Consider the following 23720-nt stretch of genomic DNA (forward strand, 5'->3'; position numbering starts at 1 on the left):
TGGACATGGGTGAAGATGATCAATCCTCATTTAGAAAGAAAAATGGGATGTGCATTGAATGTATGACAGGAGTCTACTAAAAGGCATCTGAAAGACTCTACCTAGCAGTGTTTCAAAGCAGACACTAAGACTCATAACCAAACCTTGGCAGAGTGCAGCGAATCATATGAAAGAAGGGGAGTTAGTATGATATGGAAAGGATAGGAGCTTTACAAGTACCAAATATATTTGGGCACAGTGTCTTTTCTGAGACTGACACTCAACCAAGGACCATCTATGGATATAACATAGAACTTCTGCTTGGATGTGGTCCGTGGTAGCTCAGTAACCAAGTAGTTTTCCAAAGTAAGGGGAACAAGGACTATTTCTAACAGGATCTCAAGGGCAGGCTCTTTGACCTCCCCCCTCCCCAGGGGAGGAGCAGTCCTGTCAGGTCACAGAGGAGGACTTTGCAACCAGCCTTGAAGATACCTGATAAAACAGGGTTAAATGAAAGTGGAGGAGGTCCTCCCCTATCAGTGGACTTGGAAAGGGGCAGGGAGTAGACAAGGGAGGGAGTTGGGGAGGGGGAGGGAATGAGGGAGCGGGATACAGTTGGGACACAGAGTTAACAAATTGTTACTAAAAAGAAAAATAAAAATTAAAAAAAAGAAAATCTAAAAAAAATGGACAATTTTCTAGATAGAATCCATCAACCAAAATTAAGTCAAGATCATGTAGAAAGATTGAATAGTCCTATATCCCCCAAGGAAATAGAAGCAGGCATCAACAGTCTCCCTTCCACCAAAAGCCCTGGGCCAGATGGATTCAGTGCAGAATTCTACCAGACCTTCAAAGAAGTGCTAACTCCAATTATCTCCAAACTATTCCACAAAATAGAAACAGAAGGAACATTACTAAACTCATTCTATGGCACCATAGTCACCTTGATTCTTAAACCACACAAAGATCCAACAAAAAGAGAGAACTTCAGATCTATCTCTCTTACGAACATTGATGCAAAAATACTCAATAAAATACTTGCAAACCGCATCCAAGAACTCATCAAAGATATCATCCACCATGACCAAGTAAGCATCATCCCAGGCATGCAAGGCTGGTTCAACATAAGAAAATCAGTCAATGTAATCCACCACATAAACAAACTGAAGGAGAAAAGCCACATGATCCTCTCCTTAGATGCTGAAAAAACATTTGACAAAGTCCAACACCCATTCATGTTTAAAGTCTTGGAGAGACCAGGGATACAAGGCACATACCTAAACATAGTAAAGACAATGTACAGCAAGTCTGTAGATAACATCAAACACAATGGAGAGAAAATTAAATCATTCCCACTGATATCAGGGACAACACAATGCTGCCACTCTCTCCATATCTCTTCAACATAGTTCTTGAAGTCCTAGCTAAAGCAATAAGACAACGAAAGGAGATCAAGGGGATACAAATTGGAAAGGAAGAGGTCAAAGTGTCACTATTCACAGATGATATGATAGTCTACATGAGCGACCCCAAAAATTCAACCAAGGAACTCCTTCAGCTGATAAACACTTTCAGCAAAGTGGCAGGATACAAAATAAACTTAAAAAAAAAATTCAGAAGCCCTCCTGTATACCAAGAAAGAAATCAGGAAACAACACCCTTCACAATAGCCACTAACAACATAAAATAACTTGGAGTGACTCTAACCAAGCAAGTGAAAGACCTGTTTGAAAAAAAAAAAAACTTTAAGTCTCTGAAGAAAGAAATTGAAGAAGATATCAGAAGATGGAAAGATCTACTGTGCTTATGGATTGGTAGGATTACCATTTTGAAAATGGCCATTCTGCCAAAAGCAATCTAAATATTCAACACAATTCCTATCAAAATACCAACTCAGTTCTTTACGGACCTTGAAAAAAAGATTCTCAGCTTCATATGGAGAAACAAAAAACCCCAAATCCCCAAAACAATTCCGTACAACAACAGATCATCTGGAGGTATCTTCATCCCCAATCTCAAGCTGTACTACAGAGCAATAGTAGTAAAATCTGCATGGTATTGGCACAGAAACAGAAAGGAGGATCAATGGAACCAAATAGAAGACACAGAAATAAACCCATACACCTATGAACACTTGATTTTTGACAAAGAAGCCTCAACCATTCAATGGAAAAAATACAGTATCTTCAACAATTGTGATGCTCCAAATGGATGTCTACATGCAGAAAAATGAAAATAGATCTATATTTATCACCCTGCACGAAACTGAAGTACAAGTGAATCAAAGACCTCAACATAAAACCAGATACTCTAAATCGGTTAGAAGAAAAAGTGGGGAAGAGCCTAGAACTCATTGGCACAGAAGACAACTTCCTGTACAGAACACCAACAGCACAGGCTCTAAAAGCAACAAAAAATAAATGGGACCTCATGAAACTTAAAAGCTTCTGCCTCTGACATAATCTGATTGGCCTGCTCTTTGATCACCTCTCCCTGAGGGGGGAGCAGCCTTACCAGGGCACAGAAGAGGACAATGCAGCCACTTTTGATGAGAACTGATAGACTAAGATCAGAAAGGAGAGGAGAACCTCCCCTATCAGTGGACTTGGGGAGTGGCATGCATGCAGAAAGGGGAGAGAGAGTGGGGTTGGGAGGGGAGGAGGGAGGGGCCTATGGGGGGAATACAATTGAATAAAGTGTAATTAATAAAAAAGTTAAAAAAAGTTAAAAAAAAACTTCTGTAAAGCAAAAGAGACTGTTGTCAGAAAAAAAACGACAGCCTACGGACCTGGAAAGGAACTTCACCAACCCTATTCTGACAGAGGGCTAATATCCAGTATGTACAAAAAACTCAAGAAGTTAAAATGCAACAAATCAAGTAATCCAATTAAAAAATTTGGCATGGAGTTAAACAGAGACCTCTCTGTCGAGGATTGTAGAATGGCAGAGAAACACTTAAAGAAATTGTCAACATCCTTAGCTATCAGGGAGATGCAAGTCAAAAGGGCCCTGAGATTTCACCTTACACCCATCAGTATAGCTAAGATCATAAACTCAAGTGACAACACATGCTGGAGAGGATGTGGAGAAAGGGGAACCCTCCTCCACTGCTGATGGAAATGCAAACTTGTACAACCACTTTGGAAATCAATCTGGTGCTTTCTCAGACAAATAGTTATAGTGATTCCTCAAGATCCAGCTATACCACTCCCAGGCATATATCCAAAAGATGCTCAAGTACACAACAAAGACATTTGCTTACCCATGTTTATAGCAGCTTTATTCATAATAGCCAGAAACTGGTAACAACGCAGATGTCCCTCAGTTGAGGAATGGATACAGAAATTGTCCTACTTTTACACAATGGAATACCACTCAGTAATTTAAAACGAGGAAATCATGAAATTTGCAGGCAAATGGTGGGACCTAGAATCGATCATCCTGAGTGAGGTATCCCAAAAGCAGAAAGACACACAAAATATATACTCACTTATATATACCTATAAGGTAGGCTAAACTTACTGAAATCTATACACCTAAAGAAGATAAACAAGAAAGAGGCCCCAAGATACGATGATCAATCCTCACTTAGAAAGACAATTGTGATGGACATTGGACGTAGGAGCAAACAAGTAACAGGACAGGAGCCTACCACAGAGGGCCTCTGAAAAGACTCTACCTAGCAGTGTATCACAGCAGATATTAAGACTCATAACAAAACCTTCGACAGAGTGCAAGGAATCATATGAAAGAAGGGGGAGTTAGTAAGACCTGGAGAGTACAGGAGGGCTATAAGGACCAAATGTATCAGGGCACAGGGGTCTTTCATGGGACTGTTTCTCCATCCAAGGACCATGTATGGATACAACCTAGATCCCCTGCTCGGATATAGCCCATGGTACTTCAGTGTCCAAATGGGTTCTCTAATAAGGGGAAGAGTGACTATTCCTGACATGAACTCAATGTCGAGATCTTCCCCCCCTCTGCCCCAAGGTAGGAGCAGCCTTGCTAGGCTACAGAAGAGGACACTGCAGCCAGGCCTGAAGAGACTTGATCAGCTAGGGTCAGATGGAAGGGGAGGAGGTCCTCCCCTATTAGTGGACTTGGAAAGGGGTATGGAGAAGATGAGGGAGGGAAGATGGGATTGGAAGGGAAGGAGGGAGGGGGCTATGGCTGGGATACAAAGTAAATAACCTGTGTTTAATATAAAAATAAATAAATTTAAAAAAAGCAGAGGGAATGATCCAGAAAAAAAAAAAAAGACTGATTACAACTTTTCTCCTCTAGTAGCATGCACAATCACCTCCAGCATTAGGGAAGGTAGCCAGTAGGGCTATTCCTTCCATGTTAGAATCATCTTGATTTTGCCATATTCTGTAACTCAGGTATGTGGTTTCTTCAGCCACAGGGTCTTACAGTTGAATTCCAGAGTGTTAAAAACTCCGCTTTGCAGTGGATGGAAATTAACAGAGAGGCCCACAAGTGGTCAAGGTGCAAAGAATGAGACTTCAGAGTACTCATCCTATATGTGACATCTTTATAATGCCTCTCACTCCAAAGACTCAGTCATCTTTGAAGGGGGTGAAATGATTGTAAGGGAAAGAAGTGGTTTAGGACTAAAAAGAAACTGTGTTCCAGGAAACAAACAAAGAAAAAAAATTAGGAACACATGTGACTTCATAGTGTTTGTGACAGCATTTACAGTGTTTGTGACAGCATGCACAAGAACTGTGCAAGCTCAAGCCAGATCGCATTCCAGAATGGAGAGGGGAGTTTGTCTGGAAATCCCACATTATAAATAAAATAAAAAAATATGGTGTCAATTTTTAGTGTTGCAATCACAGGTCACACGTTGCCTGTCTCTACCAGTCTAAATTCATATGACCTGGCTTCACCCAACTATAAGTCGCTGTTAATGAAACTCTTCTACAATTTGGAGTACAAAAGTAAATAATATGATTTATCCAAATAACAATATTTCCATTGCAAGTATTTCAAACAAACTAATTTACTGTTAGGAATCTATGTTTAGATCCATTATTAAATATTATTAAATATAGAACATTAAGCTTGTAGATGTATTGTTTTTCTGATTTCAGTTTTATAATTTTCTAAATTTTTTTAAATTTAATTTAATTTTTTTCTTATCAGTTACATTTTATTAACTCTGTATCCCAGCCGTGTCCCGCTCCCTCATTCCCTCTCAATCTCACCCTCCCTCCCTCATCTCCACCGTGCCCCTTTTGCTTTCAAAGTCCACTGATAGGGGGAGACCTCCTCCCCATTCATCTGATCCTGTTTAATCAGGTATCTTCAGGCTGCAAAGTCCTCCTCTGTGGCCTAACAGGACTGCTCCTCCCTTGGGGGGTGGGGAGGTCAAAGAGACAGTCATTGAGTTCCTGTTAGAAATAGTCCTTGTTCCCCTCACTATGGGAAACCAATTGGTTACTGAGCTACCACAGGCTACATCTGAGCAGAGGTTCTAGGTTATATCCATACATGGTCCTTGGTTGAATGACAGTCTCTGAGGAGACCCTGTGCCCAGATATAATTAAAGCAGATGACCTGTAAATCACATAAAAATGTGATTCTTGGGGGAAAAGGTGTTGAAATCTGTGTTTGGATAGACACTGAGCACACAAATTCTCAGTTCTGCAAGAAGCCTGTTCATACTCATGGTGATTTTAAACACACACACACACACACACACACACACACACACACACACACACACCACGTACACTTACTCAACTGAGTATGTATGTATGTATGTAAATTCAGCTGTAGTCTCGCTTGTACAGACATAGACAATGACATCCTTTCCTGATTTCATATGTTTGCTCTTTCACTTTATAAAGTTATGAAACAATACACATTCACTAGAATCATGTTTCAAGGTTTGCCTTTTGACCTTTGGCTTTTGAACTTTTCCTTACACAGGAGGTACATGACACTACAGTCATAGGCATTTCTGGGAAGTAAAGGTAACTTTAAGTCTTGACAGCTACGAGATCGTGAAAGTAGAGAAATGACAGCTGAGGTCTATGTAGTTGTCAGTAGGCTTTCAGTATTTAATCTTACCCTTTATGTCGTCTCTACGCAAATCACTCATGCATATGAATGCTTGTGCTGTTCAATGCATTATTACGAGATAGGCTGTGAATTAGATTTTCAAAGTGTAGTAAAATGCTGAATGCCTTTAAGGTAGACTGTATAATACTACTTAGTGGATAAACGATAAGTATTTCTCTTACAATATTTTTAATTTACAATAGGTGTGTTTGAATATAATACCATAATAAATTATGGACACACACATATATAATATTTGTAGATTTATAATAGATATTATATATTTATTTATATACAGAAAAAAATATTTATACATTCACTATATTTATTCCTAATATAAACAGTGAGAATTTCATAAGGTAAACCATGCTGGCCCTGAATGTTAATGCTTCTGTATCAACATCCTAAAGTCTGGGATTGCAGTATTATACCCATATGCTTTGCCTTAAGTTTTTATGTAGTAGTTTGTACATTAAAAATGATAGATTTTATATTAATCTCAGAAATTTACAAAATTTCTGACAAGTGGGAATATCACAAGAGTAAGTTGGGTAGGCAATCTCTTTCAGTGTACTTCAAACAACTTTGTTTTATTCTCTATATATAATAAATATATAATATTATATATTATATAATAGAGTATGTATTTGTCTAAAAAGGAGCAGAAGAAAAAATATTGACTACTGGAAAATGGTAGGCTCAGAAAATCTGGTACTAAAAAACCCTTGGTACTAAATTTTGATGTATTTCTTGGATTGTGTGCATTCCTAACTTCTCACTCTCCAACATAAACATAATGTCCTAACTTCTAGACCCCCAGGAGACAAAATATTCAAAGCCATCAAACACAGAACTTGAAATACAAATATATTCTTTTAATTATTCTTTAAACATGCATAATAAACATTGCCATAACTACAGATTATTACTAATATGCCAACAGGACATTCATACATAATTTATTTGAAAGAAAAACTGTCCTACTATAGTAGCTATATTTATAACTTTTTCTATGATACACAACAGAGTCAATTTTTATCTGTGAAATCAGATTTTATTTTTATCTCAAAACTCTAATTTTACCTGCTGAGAAAGCATTTCTCACACCAAGTAGTTTCTGTTTAACTTTGAAAGTTTTTTTTTTTTTCACAGTCAAAGCTATAATACTAAATCTCATTTCCCATCCTGCATTCTGAGGGATTTACTGACTTCTTAATTTGATGATTTGAGATATATTCATAATAAAATGCATGCTAGAGCACATTCTTGACATAATGGTTTAGTAACTAGTGTGTCTGGTGGCCAGAAACAGCATTATTGTTGCACTTATACGGGATCATAGTCTTGCAAAAATGCTATTCAAAAAGAGAATTTACTGTGTATGGAGTTTCTACATATTCATCCATGATTCTTTTCATACCCCCAGATTCATGCATATCTCTGAATTATGTTTTCATTTTGTTCCTAGTACTGATGAAACTAATTTAACACCTGTATTATCACAATGTACTTGATTTGAACTAAAATCAGGGTATTAGAAAGTGCTTATATGCTACTTAAATTTCAGAGATATTTCCCAGGCAAGTAATATTGCCATGACATTATTAAATAATGACTTGCAAAATTACTTCTTTTAAATCATATTTATGCTCATAATTCTTTTCACTTAAAAATGATCACTTATATTAATTTCTTAAGAATGTTAGATAACAAAATCAAATATAAGTGCATATTAAATACCATATACATTTTATATAAAAATATAAGATGTATTTCAGAAATACTATATAAACTAATTTGAAAAACGACCAAGTTATATTCATTACTTCTGTTTTGAGGAAGAAAACATCCAAAATTGAGTTTTAATCACTGCATAGTTCAAGAAAATCAATTGTTTGCTTTCTCTAAAATCACCTAACAGAGCAATATGCACCTCTTAGAGACATGCATTCTAGCTACTTATAGGTGTGGATTTTAAGTCTTCTGAAACATGGAGCTGAATAATAAATAATAAACATATAGTCAGGCAGACGTTTGTGTTTTTGTATCAGAAGGATATGCTCTGATTCATTCACATAGCGGTCTTTTCAGTTCCATTACCCCAAACAAACATATTCTAATCCATGAGCATAACTAATATTTTAAATAACACATTCTGTTTTAAATGCACACACTGTGCATAAGAAGGGAACATTTAAATCACTGCAGCAGATGCTTGTTTGTAAGCATTTAGTACTATTACAAAAAGGCGCCTGGAGAATACGTGACTGAAACACGACTGAAGGTTCTCAAATACATGCCCAGTGCTGAGGGAAATGAATTTGATTTCTAGTAATCTAAGGCATCTAATCACTATCATTAAACAAATCAGGATTCATTACATGAATGAGATGAAAACGCTGTGAACACAGTAACACTTGGAAACAAGTGTGACCTAGAACTTTAATGTCTGTGCACGTCTTATTTGAGCACCATTTATTTGGGAAGTTTATGACCTGTGACTATTTCTCAATTTAATACAACTAAGAACTCCAGTGCTACATCTCAGCTTCTTGTATAATTGGAATGGAGGAAGTTTGTTGCGGAGGGAGAAGCCTTTGCATATTAATATTGTACAGAGACACAGTTAAGCTGGGACTGACAAATATGCTTTAATAGAGGAGGAGATTATTCACAGACATAACAGCCAAGTGCATTGAAAGGCTGAAAAGCTCTGAGAGAAAATAAGCATAATGAATGCCAAACATGACACAGGAAAACAGGCCCAGAGTACCAATCTCAAGGCAACACCCTGTGGTTTCAACAGCTACGGAAACCTTCACATGCTAGCCTGGAAACATAGGACAGGTTTTGAATTCAGACATGTCTTAGGTAAATCTCAGCTTCACCCTGAATGGACTTCTTACCACGTGATCAGGGTCACACTTGAAGGTTTTAACTTCTCTCTGGTAAAAGTAGTTTCATGATTCTTTCTGAAACATATCATGATGAATAATGTCTATAAAGAGTAATGAATGTTCCATCCTTAGAAAGGAAATTTCCAGGAATACAGTAATAAAGAAATAACAAAAATATGATTTCTAACTCAAGACAAATATAGTATCATTCAAAAAGAGAAATTAGTTTTTGAAAGTCCCATGGATGAATAATACTAAAGCTATAATTATTTCAAAAGATATTTAAAGAAAATATCAATGAAAAAATATAAAGATTAACACTAGTAACAGCATGCCCAAAACAATTTAGAAAAATATTTTTGAGCATATTTGGGGTGACACTTACTTACAAGTCAGAAGATTGAGTAATGTATTTTGAAAAAAAAAAGGAAACAGTATATTCATCTACTTGAAGGCATAATCTATTGAATACCAGTGAATAATAAACAATGAAAGAATAAGCAGGTAGATGGAGAAGTTTATGAATGAATAGAGGAAGTTTGACCTCAAATCCCAATTTTAAAACTTTAATCGATTATAGTCACTGTGAATTGTGAATAGATTTTTATTTTTCTACACAATTATTGGCTATATCACTGCCCAGGCCAGAGAAAATTTTCAAGTTGAGTTTTTCTTTTCTTTTTAATTTTAAGTTTTTATTAATTACAGTTTATTCACTTTGTATCCCACCTGTAGCCCCCTCCCTTCTCCCCTCCCAGTCCCACCCTCCCTCCATCTTCTCCACCCATGCCCCTACCCCAGTCCACTGATAGGGGAGGTCCTCTTCCCCTTTCATCTGATCCTAGTCTATCAGGTCTCATCAGGACTGGCTACATTGTCTTCCTCTGTGGCCTGATAAGGCTTCACCCCCCTGAGAAGAAGGTGATCAAAGAGTTCATGTCAGAGATGGTCCCTGTTCCTATTACTAGGGAAGCCACTTGGACTACTATGGGCTGCTATGGGCTACATATGTGCAGGGGTTCTAGGTTATATCCATGAATGGTCCTTCGTTGGAGTATCAGTATCGGTATCAAAAATCACCCCTGTGACCAGATTTTTTTGGTTCTGTTGCTCTTCTTGTGGAGCTCCTGTCCCCTCCAGGTCTCTCTTCACCTTCTTTCATAAGATTCCCTGCACTCTGCCCAAAGTTTGGCTATGAGTCTCAGCATCTGCTTTGATACCCTGCAGGGTGGAGTCTTTCAGAGACTCTCTGTGGCAGGCTTCTGTGTTGTTCCCTGTTTTCTCCGTCTTCTGATGTCCATCCCCTTTGCCTTTCTGAATGAGGATTGAGTAATCTTAATTCTTGATTAGCTTATTTACATGTACAGATTTTAGTAAGTTTATCCTATATTATATGTCTAATATCCACTTACAAGTGATCATATACCCTGTGTGTTTTTCTGCTTCTGGGATCCCTCATGCATGATGATATTTTCTAGATCCCACCATTTGCCTGCAAATATTATGATTTTCTTGTTTTTAATTGCTGAGTAGTATTTCATTGTGTAAATGTACCACAGTTTCTGTATCCATTATTCAACTGAGGGGCATCTGGGTTGTTTCCAGGTTCTGGCTGTTACAAATAAAGCTGCTGCAAACCTGGTTGAGCAACTGTCCTCATTGTATACTTGAGCATCTTTTGGATATATGCCTAGTTATCAAATATGTGCCTTTATGATATAAGGGATTTCACAAAGGCACATATTTGATAACTGCAATCTTGAATTTGCCCATGATTTTATTGACACTTTCTATAGTTGTGCCCATATATCATATATATTACATGTATTCAATGTGCATATTCATATATGCCCAGTAAACCATGATTGCAAGATTTGGAATTTTCTTTTTAACAAATATACATATTTGTTTTTTTACTTCTTTTTATTTTTTTAATATTAATTACAGTGTATTTACTTTTTATCCCAGCTGCAGTCCCCTACTTCATTCTCTCCCAATCCCAGCCTCCCTCTTTCAACTCTTCCCATGCCCCTCTCCAAGTCCATTAATAGGGGAGGTCCTCCTCCCTTCCCATCTGATCCTAGCTTATCATGTCTCATCAGGCCTGGCTGCACTGTTTTCCTCTGTGGCCTGGTAAGACTGCTTCCCACCATTTGCCTGCAAATTTCATGATTTCCTTTTCTTTTCATTGCTGAGTAGTATTCCATTGTGTGAATGTACCATCATTTCTGTATCCATTCCTCAGTTGAGGGACATCTGGGTTGTTTCCAGGTTCTGTCTATTATGAATAAAACCGCTAAGAACATTGTTGAGCCATTACCCTCATTGTGTACTTGAGCAAATTGTGGATATATGCCTAGGAGTGGTATGGCATATCTATTATCTGAACAGTCATGCCCAAATAACTGAAAACACTAAATAGACATCATGTTGTGTCAGATTAGAAGTAGACCATTTCACCTTCCCAACCTACTGTACCAAGAATGACCTTGTGGGATCCAGGTGATTCTAGAGCACACTGAAGGTTTTTGTTTGCTGTTTGTTTGTTTGTTTGTTTGTTTATGATATTCTAGCACATGTGGTCCTAATTTCAGTTTACTGTCAAAGTTTCAGTTGGAAATAAAAGCAAAGTGAACATTATAACAAATGTCCTAAGAATAGGGTAATTAGAATAAGACAAAGACTACTAGAACAGAAGGCAAATAAAAAATTCATTCTACTCCATAGAGGTAGTGACTGAACAGAGGGGAACAAGGTAGGAGAAGGAGTGCAGAGAGTTAAGAAGGTGGGAAACAGACCTGGTGAGAGCAAGGGCATGAGGACAAGCCTGTAGGAAAAAGAAATACAGAGGGTGAAGTATCTCTGTGACAAGCTTGAGACCTTAGTAAAGGGAGTCCTCTGGGAGGATATAAGGGGAATTCAAGCAGTAACTCCCACTAGAAGAAACCATAGAAACTGAAGACACCTTCTAACTAGAGTAGCCTCCATTTAGAGGGAAGTGAACTGCAACCTACCCACAAAAACTTCCATCCCAAATTACCCTACCCACAAGATGTGCAGGTATAACAATAGACCACATAGAGCAGAGGTTGAGGAAATGCTCAACCAATGCCTAGCCCAACCAAAGATCCATCCTATCGGTGAGTACCAACCCCTCACACTAGAACACTGTCTGCTAAGTTTGCAGACAGGAGGCTGACAGAGTTGTCCTCTGATAGACTCTACCCAGCAGCGCCTCAAAACAGATGCTGAGACTCACAGCCAAATATTGGGCATTGCTTAGGTAGTCTTGTGGAAAAGTGGGAGGAAAGAGAATAGGACCTGAAAATGACAGGAGCTCCACAAGAAGAGCAACAGAACCAACTAACATGGGCCCAGAGGGGCTTGGTGAGACTGAAGCATCAACCCAGGAACATGCATGAACTGGACCTAAGCCCCCTACAAAGATGGCACAAATGGGGAACTTAGGCTTCAAGTGGGTCATCTAGTAAGGTAAGTGGGGATGGCATCAAACATAGACACACTTGTCGGCTTTTTTTTATCACTTCCTCCTTCCGGGACTGCCTTACCAGGCTGGAGGGGAAGAGGTCATGCTCAGTCCTGCTGCAACTTGATGAGTTGGGGTGGGTGGGAAAGGGAGCTTCCCTTTTATGAGGAAGAGACAAGGGAGGAATGGGGAGAGTGGGAGGGAATCTCCTTCCCTCCCTGGTTATAACCAGGATGTAAAGTGAATAAAAAATTTATTAATTTCTACATAGAGAAGCTGGTCCAAACATTCCATCAAATAATCACCAGAAAATCAAACACCTTCTTATCTTGAGTAGGTGCATACTATCATCTGAATTGCACTGGCCACACTTAAAAACTAATTTTAAAAAGCCTGCCAGTCAATGCTATTTTTAGTAGGATGGTGTCTATGGAGTTCAGTTTGAAGGTATGAACCTTCTAAACCATGGAGCATAGCGATATGGTCTTAACTTCTTATCTGTCTTTCTTCCTGGATGTATATCCTTACCTTTCTTATAATGATACACTCAATCCTGACTGTAAAAGTCTTATTTCTAAAGATGATACAGGATCACAAGGCTGTTTCCAAATGCAACAGAATTTAAGGTCCTTGTTGTCTTTGTTTTTTGCTTGAACAAATATGGTCAAGCTTACTTTCCAGCTGACCTCCTGTATTGCATAGCCCAATAAAAACTGCCTGGAAACTCTAGATGTGTGTAGAGGTGTGTATAGCACTAGCAATTCTGAAGTTATATGTTATACTACATATAACAATGTAGTAGTTTTCATATAACAATTACATATAAAAATTTCATATAACAATTTCATATAACAGTTACATATAACAATTATCCATTATTTTAATGAAATTCACAGAAGAAATAGAGTTTAAAACAGTAGAAAAGCTGCTATCTTGTGTTAAAGGAGAGGTGGTATGAATGAGAAGGAGGCTTTCAGGCTGCTGCCATTTATAGGGCAGATGATAGAGCTATCTGGCTTTTCATCACTCCATGTTTCAAGAAAGGGGCAAGATGCCCTGGGGTTCGACCCAGAAACAGCCATGTTTCTTGATTCTCGTGAGCCAGAATGTTCATGACAAATACATCTAGGTTGTGGTGCTACTCATAGAGCTGTAATCAGGGGGCCCCAGCGACAATCTTACATGGTTAAAACTCAACTGATAATGGATTGGTACTCATGCCTTGCCTGATAGGGTTAACCTAACTAAACTGCATGAAATAAATATTCACGAGCTTCAAAATATAATGGAATCTGCCTTGATAGATTTTATCTTTGATAGAGACACCTTCTTTCCTGAGTTATTCTCTTCATTATCAAATCCTATGCCTGTCTTACCATTGTCATAATGAAGGCAAATGACTTGTCTTATTTCTCTGGTTTAGAGTTGAAGAAGATTGTGCCTCATATTTAATCAGAACTCTAGTTCCTACTGCACTGATTTGGAAGACATTTAGAAGACGTTTAGATAAGACATGGGCTTAGTGCTGAAATTTTGTGTTAAGACAAAGAGACATTTTTTAATGGAATGAATGCATTTGTTATATTTGTACATAGATTAAACATGGAGGGCTGAAGCCAAAAATGTTTTGATGGAATTGTCTCTTGAAAATAAATATGATGAATGAAGCCAGAAAATTCATTAAAAGTCAAAACAGAAAAAGAATATTGTTATAATATAAATAATGAACTTAGGTAACCAAAATTCTAGATAATGTGTGAATTACTTGGCTGATAAAAGGTCAAAGTTTCTTTAAAGTCATTATTCATATGAGAAAAAAGTTAAAATTTGAACAAATTATTTGACACAAAGTGTTGAAAACTGTGTAATGCTGAGACAATTGGATATTCTACTACTGGGAGTGATCAAAGCATAGGTCACTGGCTCCAAAGTTTATGTAAATTAAAAGCTAACATAAAGGAAAACAAAGAAGAAAAAATGTCTGCGGTTGCCTCTGGCTACAAGTGCAGTGATGTCTAAAATTATTTTGGGAGAAAAATATACTTCTATATGTTACTCAATGATATTCCAAAACAAAGGTGGTCAATTTCTGGGACAGAAGTTTGTCCCAAGTCTCCTATGGCTGCAACTCTACCTCATTGCTATCAGCTTGTCAAGTTACCTTAAGCAACTTACAGGGAGCAAGACTTTAGAAAATGTAATGAAAATTGTTTTCCCGAAATATCAAGACTTATAATTGCTGTCTTCAAAGTCTGATTAATTTTTAAGAAGCCATTCAGTGTGTATGATTTGAATCCAAGATGACTAAATGGGGGAAATTTTAGACCAGGATAGTATACAGTGTGAAAGGAATGCTAGCAATGTGCTCTACCTTTGAGGTACAGAAACAGATGTGGGAAGTAAGTTAATACAAAATTTGAAGGCCTGGTTTATATTTGTATCCCAAAGCAGAATGGGGTGGTTTGCAAGAGAATGCTAATGTATTTACATGCTTATTTTCATGTTGATATAAGGATGAAAGGAAAGGATTGGGAGATGTGGCCTTGGTCCAGTACAGGTCTCGTTGCTATAGGAGGTGTTTTGCTGGGGGTGAGCTTTAAGATTTCAAAGCCTAGGGGCCACGTCGGATCTCTCTCTCTCTCCCTCTCTTTCTCAGCTTCCATCCAGATCCACCACCATTCTATATCTCATTTTAAGATAAACAGGATTCTAAGTGATGAAAATGAAATAAAATAAAAACTAATTTTATTGGAATTGAACAAAACAATCAAACAAAAACAAAAGGAAAAGAACCCAAGAGAAGGCTCAAGAAACACAGAACCACTGGAAACAGAATAGCTACTGTTGTACAGAAGATGAGTCAGAAAAACCATTCTCTTTTCATTGGTTTATGTAGTCATATGCCAGGGCTGTATCCCATATCTAGGGCTTATGCATTAGATGGTGCAATAGAGCTTAAAAGAATGTCTGAAGTCTGTGTCCAAGATAAAACACCGAACTTCCTATAGTTATTTTTGTTCTGATACCCAACACCATCTTCAGTGATGGATTTAAGACAAGGGAGTGTTCCATCAAAGTTTGACCCTTTCCCTGCCATCACTTAAAACTCACTGTTTATAGAAGACTGAGAATCTACAGCTTCCCTTAATTTTATACTTTCTAAAGAACAAACAAAACATATATCTGAACACCAACACAGATGGTCCCAATGAATTTTGATGATTTATTTTCTATAAATGACAAAGTTCTTAGAATTACTGTACCTGTAATCTGAATTAATAGATCAAAAACACTCTAGTATTATAATTTTTATTTTGTGTTCCTGTAGAGCGAATCTCAAAATACAATTTTCTTTATCATATCCTGTAAATATTCATGGGTAACTACTGATCAATCAAGATCTTTTATATGTATCAGTTAAAATAGTGCATGTATAACTTCAAACATCTTACAGATTTTGGGACTGTGTTTATAGGAGCATATTCTATGTAATAACTTCTAAAACTAAGTATACTGTGTATATAGATATGGCCAATTAGGTGTTTAAGATACAAAGTATAATTAGGCGTTTTTGCTGGTAAAAAAAATCTAAAAATATTTCAAATATGTCAAATGCGTTCAAATACATCTGTGAACATAGGGTTATAAGAGGTACCATAGTAAAGTTATATTTCATTTGTCTTAAATATATTACATATATTATTGCTTTTATCCCTAACTTAATGTAATTCAACATGCTTTATTTTCAAATAGCAAATTGAGTAAATTAGAGCGGAAAAGTAAGGATTAAATCCTGATACAAAACAACTTTCCATTGACCATGGTTTGTTTTCAGATGCAAGGCCTATGGCAGTGCAATAGCTAACAGTGCTGTCTATTGAACAGTTACTCGAGTAGAAAGACACAATTAATACAGAGTTCATTTCCGGTGGACCAATAAAGACAGTGTAATGCATATGCACGTTAGGGATCTGAACTTCCTTACATGAACAACTGTAAAGACTCAAATGACTTTACTAAACTAACAGTTGTGTGTGTGTGTGTGTGCTTAATTCAGTCATTTTACATCCTGAATGTAGCTCCCTCCCTTGCTTCTTCCTGGTCTCACCCTCCCTCTGCCTTCACCCCTATCCACCTCCCCTAGTGTTCAGAAAGGGGGGCCCTCCTCCCTTACCAACTAGCCACAAACTATCAAGTTTCTTCAGGATCCCTGCACTCTCTTTCTCTGTGGCCTGGCAAGGCAATCCTCCTGGGGGAAGTGATGGAGGAATATGCACCAGAGTCCATATCAGATACAGCCTCTGGTCCCCTTACTAGAGCTTTGTATTGGCTGATCTGACCAGGGGGCCTAGGTCTTCTCCAATCATGTTTGAACAGTTCTCTAAGCCTTTACAGAGACCTAGCACCATCATTAGAAAGAACCAGATGAATGACAGAGCAGTTACACTGTGCATTGAATGTACAGTAACATAACGCTGTGAGTTAAAGACTAGGTTTCAATTTAAATATTGATTAAACTCTCAATAGAGGAATATTGTATGACAGATTTTAATGTTGGTCAAAATTAATTAAAAAAAGCCAAGGCTTAAGGGGATTGAGGAGATGCCTTAGTATTATCACACAAGCATAAAGGACTGACTTATTAGTCCAGAAATCATTTAAAGAGCTACATATTGTAGCACATGGCTATACTCGAAACACTGTGGAATCAGAAACAGGAAGATCCTGCATCTCCCTGTCCAGATTGTCTTACCAAATTAGTAAGTTCTTGGTTCACAATTTCAGAATGAAAATTGGAAAAATCTGAGGATGATATTTAACATTTATATCTGGATTATGCATTCATAAGCAAACATATGCCTTCATATGTAAACTTCCATACATTCACTACAGTCATGCACACACACACACACACACACACACACACACACACACACTCACACACACACAAATAAAAAATTCAGTGTCCAAGTGGGTTCCATAGTAATGGGAAGAGGGACTGCCTCTGACATAATCTGATTGGCCTGCTCGTTGATCACTTCCCCCTGAGGGGGGAGCAGCCTTACCAGGCCACAGTAGAGGACAATGCAGCCACTTTTGATGAGAACTGATAGACTAAGATCAGAAAGAAGGAGAGGAGGACCTCCCCTATCAGTGGACTTGGGGAGTGGCATGCATGCAGAAAGGGGAGGGAGGGTGGGATCGGCAGGGGAGGAGGGAGGGGCTTATGGGGGGATACAAAATGAATAAAGTGTAATTAATAAAAAAAATAAAAGATTTAAAAAAATAAATAAAAAATAAAAATTAAAAAAAAATAAAAATAAAATTAATTAATTAATTTTTTTAAAAAAAATAAAAGCTGAAACAAAGTACATATTCTGGAGTAACTTCTGGGGACAGGAATGTAACAGGGATCACTGCCAGGGTAAGAAAGTAGAGAAAAATAATGAAGGGAATGGCAGGGCACAAGTGATCAGATGAAGGAAATAGAAAAATGGGGAGATTCTAACTAAGAGGGGATGGGAGATAAATATGTTAAAAAGGGGGTATAATAACAATAAAGATTTCTGAAAAACATCTTTAAGGACCACATTATTAATTGCTCACCTAAAAGAGCTTATAATACATGTGATTTCATAAAGTTTAAATGAAATGTTCTCATGTAGGCTGACAATGCTCCTTTCAGGAACAAAGACCATCTACCAAAATTCCCAACACCAGGCATGAGAAGAGGCTCTTTTGAGGTATTGGTCACAGTTGTCCAAGGTATTCCCTAAACATTTCATTTGTCCTGGGTATCCTCCAAGAGGCTAGAGGTAAGTCCCTATTCTTTCAAACACCTAGCATTTCAGATATAGGGCACAGAGGCCCATGAGCTGAAGTTGGCCTAAATGATTCCTCCCCAAAGATTAGCTTTCATAGTAATTTAAGGTGCTATTCAAACTTCCAAGTAGGAAGGGACAAATGTCCTAACAACCTATGATACTTATGAATTACAATAATGACCAATATGTCACAATAACACTAAGGGTACAGTTGGGCATGAATACTTCAATTCTAACCAACAGCTCTTTAACTGTACTTAAGACTTGCTCAATTAGAGAGAAACTATGCATGGTACTGGAAACTTAGCCAGCCCAGGACTAGAGAAGTCATAGTTTTGGGAGGAGAACAGAAATTGCCATTTACTAAACCACCATTTTCCCTAACAATACCCTAAATACTTGTTCTCACACACAGAGATAAGTACAGTTCTCAGTCCTCATCAAGGAAATTTCTCTTTGCAATAAATATAGACCATTAAACAAAATCACAACCAATCAAAATACAGAGTTGTGGAGTCCAGTCTAAATGGATTCAACTGCAAAGCAGCTCCTGCATCTAAGAGTTGGGTAACATTGTGGAAGAGAAGTTGGGAAAAGTGTAAGCACTGGAGAATAAAGAAATTTGTTGTGAGACTGTGTTTTCTAGTAACGTCATTGAATGAGTTATGGTTTCATATTATGCAGCTTTCATAATATGAAGTCTCCATTTTCTTGAGATGCTTACCAAACTCAATTCTGTCAATAAAATCAAAGTAAGAGTCAGTATTTGAAAAAGAAGCAGTGTCAAGAGAGATATTCAGGTTTCTTATCAACAATAATGAGGATGTGTTAAAATATTAGTCTCATACAAAAGGAAAAGTTAGACACATATGAAATAAAATAATATATGTGTTTGTGTTCATGAGCATATATGCACATTCGAGTTAAGAAAATAATATATGTGTTGTTATAGATACACATAAATGATAAAATTTTTATAAGTGCACTTATATAATCATGTCATATGTAAACATATTCTTTTATTTTATGTATTACAAATATATAGATGTAACATAAGTAATGCATAGGGATTTGTGTACATAGTAAATTAAATGTATCTGCTCCTCCTCTGGCAAGTGTTCTGACTGCTATTTTTCATCCTGTTACTTCCACAGGTCCAGGGAGAGTATATGTTTCCATGGAATCCTTGACTGTTTTTTTTTTTTTTTTTAATATGTACAACAAGTACAAAATTACTCCTCTGCATCTGGAAATGGACACCATTAATTATGTGTGACAAATTAATGATAGGATACATTAGCCACATGTGTATAAATACTACACAGATATATTTTGCTTCTGGTGAGAAAAAATGATACCAAATCCAAAAAAAAGACAAAAAGTTAATTTTAAAATTCTGATTCTTCTTTAAAATCAAAAGGGCTGGTATTTTCCAAAGCACAAAATTAATTCAAGTAGTGTGTTTGAAATTTATTGGAGTAAAATCAGTCACATTTTTTTTCCTAAAGGAAGCTGTAAACTGCACGTACAGTAACTTATCTGAAATTATAATTTAAAAGTAAAAATGATCATTAGTTCACTATTGTCAATTAAAGGAATAGAACTCTTTTTAGTAAATCATGTTCTTTCTTTTGTGAAGTTATGACAATTTCTTTTCTCGAAAACTGCTATATTTACTCACAAGTAAATTTTAATAATTTTTATCCTTAAATTTTAATAATTTTTATCTATATTTGAATGACTGCAGTGAGACAATTTCCTTCACAGAAGGAAGATTCTGAAGCCTCTGGAAGTTCCCAAGGAAGGCTTCCTAAGAACACGACAATCTGAAAGCCAGTAAGTCATGTGCAGTGTTTCTAAACTGGCCAGATACAGGTTATATAGCAGTAAGGAATGCTGAGAAGTCAGTAACATGTATCTGTGACCTTCTTTCCATTCTTTCTCACTTCACCCCAGCAGTGTGACTACCAGAAATCAAGTTATCAGGTAAGTTCAAAACCTCAAATATATGTCTCAATATGAAAAAAAAAATTGAATGAAGATAAGGCTGTTTTTCTTTCTTTCTCTCTCAAAATAAAGTTATTTCTGTTTAAATATTTAATTATTTGCTATCCTCACTTCGTGCTCATTATCTATAAATTCAAGACTGTTTGTGCATAAGCGCCAGCCTGTATTTAAAAACCTAACAATAATCTTTATATACCTAAATTCCATGTTTACTTCTAAGATTGAAGGGTATTTTAATGCCCAATACAGCAGTCACTCAGATGACAGCAGCAGAAGGTAATTAGCCTGTTCAATGAAATTTTAACTTCTTGGCTTTATGGAGTCTTACTTTAAATGAACTGAGTTATGTTCTTTACTGAAATGTAAGCTAAATTACACAAGGTTGACCCATGGTGAAAATAATTGGGTCACTCCACCAGGCAAATACGTAAGAACTGTGTGTGTAAGTAAGTAAGATTAGTTTTGAGGCAAATTTTTCTAGTCTCGAAACTAACCTTGCATGTGCAAGCACATCTTTTCATCTGACGAAGTTGTTCAACAAGTTGGAACTGACGGTACACAGAATGTTTCACTGCCATGTGTCAGGTAGCTCGGTGCATTTCATGGCTCAGTAAAGGCAAATGAAATTTTAGCGGCTTCTTCCTAAGGTTGGGAATAAGGGATGTGTCTCCTGTGGAGAAACTCATGGTGACAGTGTGTCTGATCCATATTTTAATTGCTGGAATAAAATTAAATAGCCATAAGTTCAGGCATGCTAATGAGCTAGAGGCAGAATTGGCATTTTCTATGCTTATTGAATTGCCTAATGTTTGTTAAGAGAAACACAGCATTAAGGATGCAAACAATACCCCAAAGTGTTATAGTCAGTCTGACTCGGAGAGTAACATCAGATGGCCCATTGCGTGACCCTACTGAAACAATGAACATTCCCCAGCAGCTTTCTCCCAAAAGACATAAGTTGAAATACTTTGTTTAAATTTGTAATAAACTTTTTTTTTTGAAATTGACATTCTAGAAAAAATATCTGACTTTTAATTCACGGTTTGGCAATTTTATTTGACTAGTTCTGTGGTTTTGTTGTTGTTTGCTGTTTGTTTTATTTTGTTTGTTTGTTTGTTTTAACAGAATAACTTGTTTATTCATTCATCCTACCTCTTAGGAAAATCTTTTTTGCTGTATTTAATTTCTGGTAGAAGGTTTACATTTATTTTTATTAATTGTTCTTATAAATATTATTTCTAATATATACATTTATTTCATGGTAGTCATTTACTTTTCTGAAGTGCATTAGTATAATCTCAGCATAAGAAAGAAGCATGTATTTAATATTTTTGCTAGGAAATGTGATTTACCTATAAGAGAAATGAAAAATATTGAAGCCATTTCTGTAAGTCATAATTTGTTTCTAATTCAGCAGCATAGCAGTATTGGCAGTATGTTTGCAGTGTGAACAGGGCATAGACAATAATTTGATTACATCATTTGTTTATTCCATAATATCCATTCTAAGTTCATGGAAAGGTCATATACCCTGGACAGTTACAACATCAGATTATTGACCTCTCTACTATATGTGAGTGATATGAAAGAGAAGCTCATTTATTCTTTTTCTTTCCTTTTTTTTTTTTTTTTTTTTTTTTTGTATCTACACACCCACATCCTTGCTCAGATCTGAGGAGCATTTTGTTGTCAGAGTGACAAAGCCAATAGGGTAGTACTCGAGATGACAAAAGTTAAATAATAAATCCCTATATTCATGACACACACTTATTCTATTCTTAATATTCTATCAGAAGACTTACAGATTAGAAACTACTCAGCAATTTTTTTTGTCACTAAATAATGTAGTTTTTATATCAATATCTGTAAAAGAAGATAAAGGGTGGCATCTAGTGTGTGAGTACGTGTGTGTGAGTGCGCTATGCAAACCTACAGAGTTCTTGTCTGTGATCATTCATTTAAATGTTTAGTTTGATTGGAAGAGTCTGTTAGACATAAAATAAATTTTAAAAAACCATCTTAATGGTGTCAAATTTATGGGAACTGGCAGTTTATTAAGTGAAGGGAGAGAGGGAGGTTCTGTGATTGTTTTCAGGTAGAGAACCATTTTAAGCAGTCATTTCTATCACTCATTGATATTGAGGGAAATGTGCATATTTTTGTGTCTGTGTGTTCATGTGAAGTACAGTACTTGATGTCAGAATACAAGTGGCCAGATCCTTGGTCTCCTGTACTCACAGAATGGTTTTTACAATATAAGAAGAGAAATGAGCAATAAAAAAAAAAGTGCCAAAATGCAAATAATGCTCTGCCTATTGCTTTGTCTCTGCATCTTTTCAATCAGCTGTTCAATGAAGCCTCTCAAAACAAACAAACAAACAAACAAACAAACAAACCAGTTATGCTAGGCTTCTGTCTGCAAGCAAAGCAGAGTATCAGTATCAGTGTCAGGGGTTGGCTTTTTTCCAAGGTGTGGGACTCAAGTAGGGCCAGTCACTGGTTGGCCAGCCCCCCAATCTCTGCTCTGTCTATATCCCTACGCTTCTTGTAGGCAGGACAAATTTTGGGTTGAAGGTTTTGTGGGTTATTTGGTATCCTCCTAACTAAAGAGTAGGCGGAGCTCAGGGAGTCTTGGGGAAGATTGGGAGGAAGGATTGTGGGAGCTGGAGGGGTCAAGTACAACACCAGAAGATCTACAGAGGAAACTAACCTGAGCACACCGGGGTTCAAAGAGACTGAATCATCAAACAAAGAGCATGCATGGGCTAGACCAAGGTGCCCTACACACGTGTGGATGTGCAGATCAGTCTTCACGCGGGTTCCTTAACAACTGGAACATGGGCTGTCTCTGACTCTGCCGCTTGCTTCTGGATCCCTTTCCCATAGCTGGACCTCCATGTTTGGTCTCAGTGGGAGAGGAAGAGTACAGGCCTCCTGCAACTTCATGTGCTAGAGTGGGCTGGTACCATTCTCAGAAGAGAAGGAGAGGGGATATGGGGGGATGGTGGATGTGAATATGGGATTCAAGGAGGGAAGAGAGAGGTCTGCTGCTATCAGGCTGTAAAGTGATTAAATATATAAATTAATTAAAATGTAAATAATACCATAAAATATCTCGCAGGCTAATTTTTTGAATGCCTGGAATGTTTGGTGGCGGAGTAAATTTGAAGAGCATCCAGCCAAGAGTCCTTTGATGGTACTTTGGGGTGAATGTTCAGTTATATTGCTGGAGAGTGAAATCTTGAAATCTGAAAAGATATCTGATAATTGAGTGCAAAGGAAATAGGAAAGGTCTGAAAAGTATCTGGACATGGTGGGTGAGGAAAATGCCCCACAAATCAGCTAAGAATCTAAACTAATTGGGCAAGAAATCAAAGTAAGCTCACTGTTTACACTGCCATCGATTCACGTCAAATAAATCCATTTTCACCATTTTTGTGTGAGCCAGGA

The 23720-nt window shown here is 37.1% G+C and overlaps 1 pseudogene; it reads right to left on the bottom strand.

Moving 5' to 3' along the window:
- LOC129686856 (uncharacterized) overlaps positions 1-20848 on the bottom strand; it is a 51510-nt pseudogene extending 30662 nt beyond the window's left edge.
- Between the last annotated feature and the right edge of the window lie 2872 nt (positions 20849-23720).

Source organism: Psammomys obesus, unplaced genomic scaffold (assembly GCF_907164565.1).
Source record: "Psammomys obesus unplaced genomic scaffold, mPsaObe1.curated_primary_1811, whole genome shotgun sequence".
Lineage (NCBI taxonomy): Eukaryota > Metazoa > Chordata > Mammalia > Rodentia > Muridae > Psammomys > Psammomys obesus.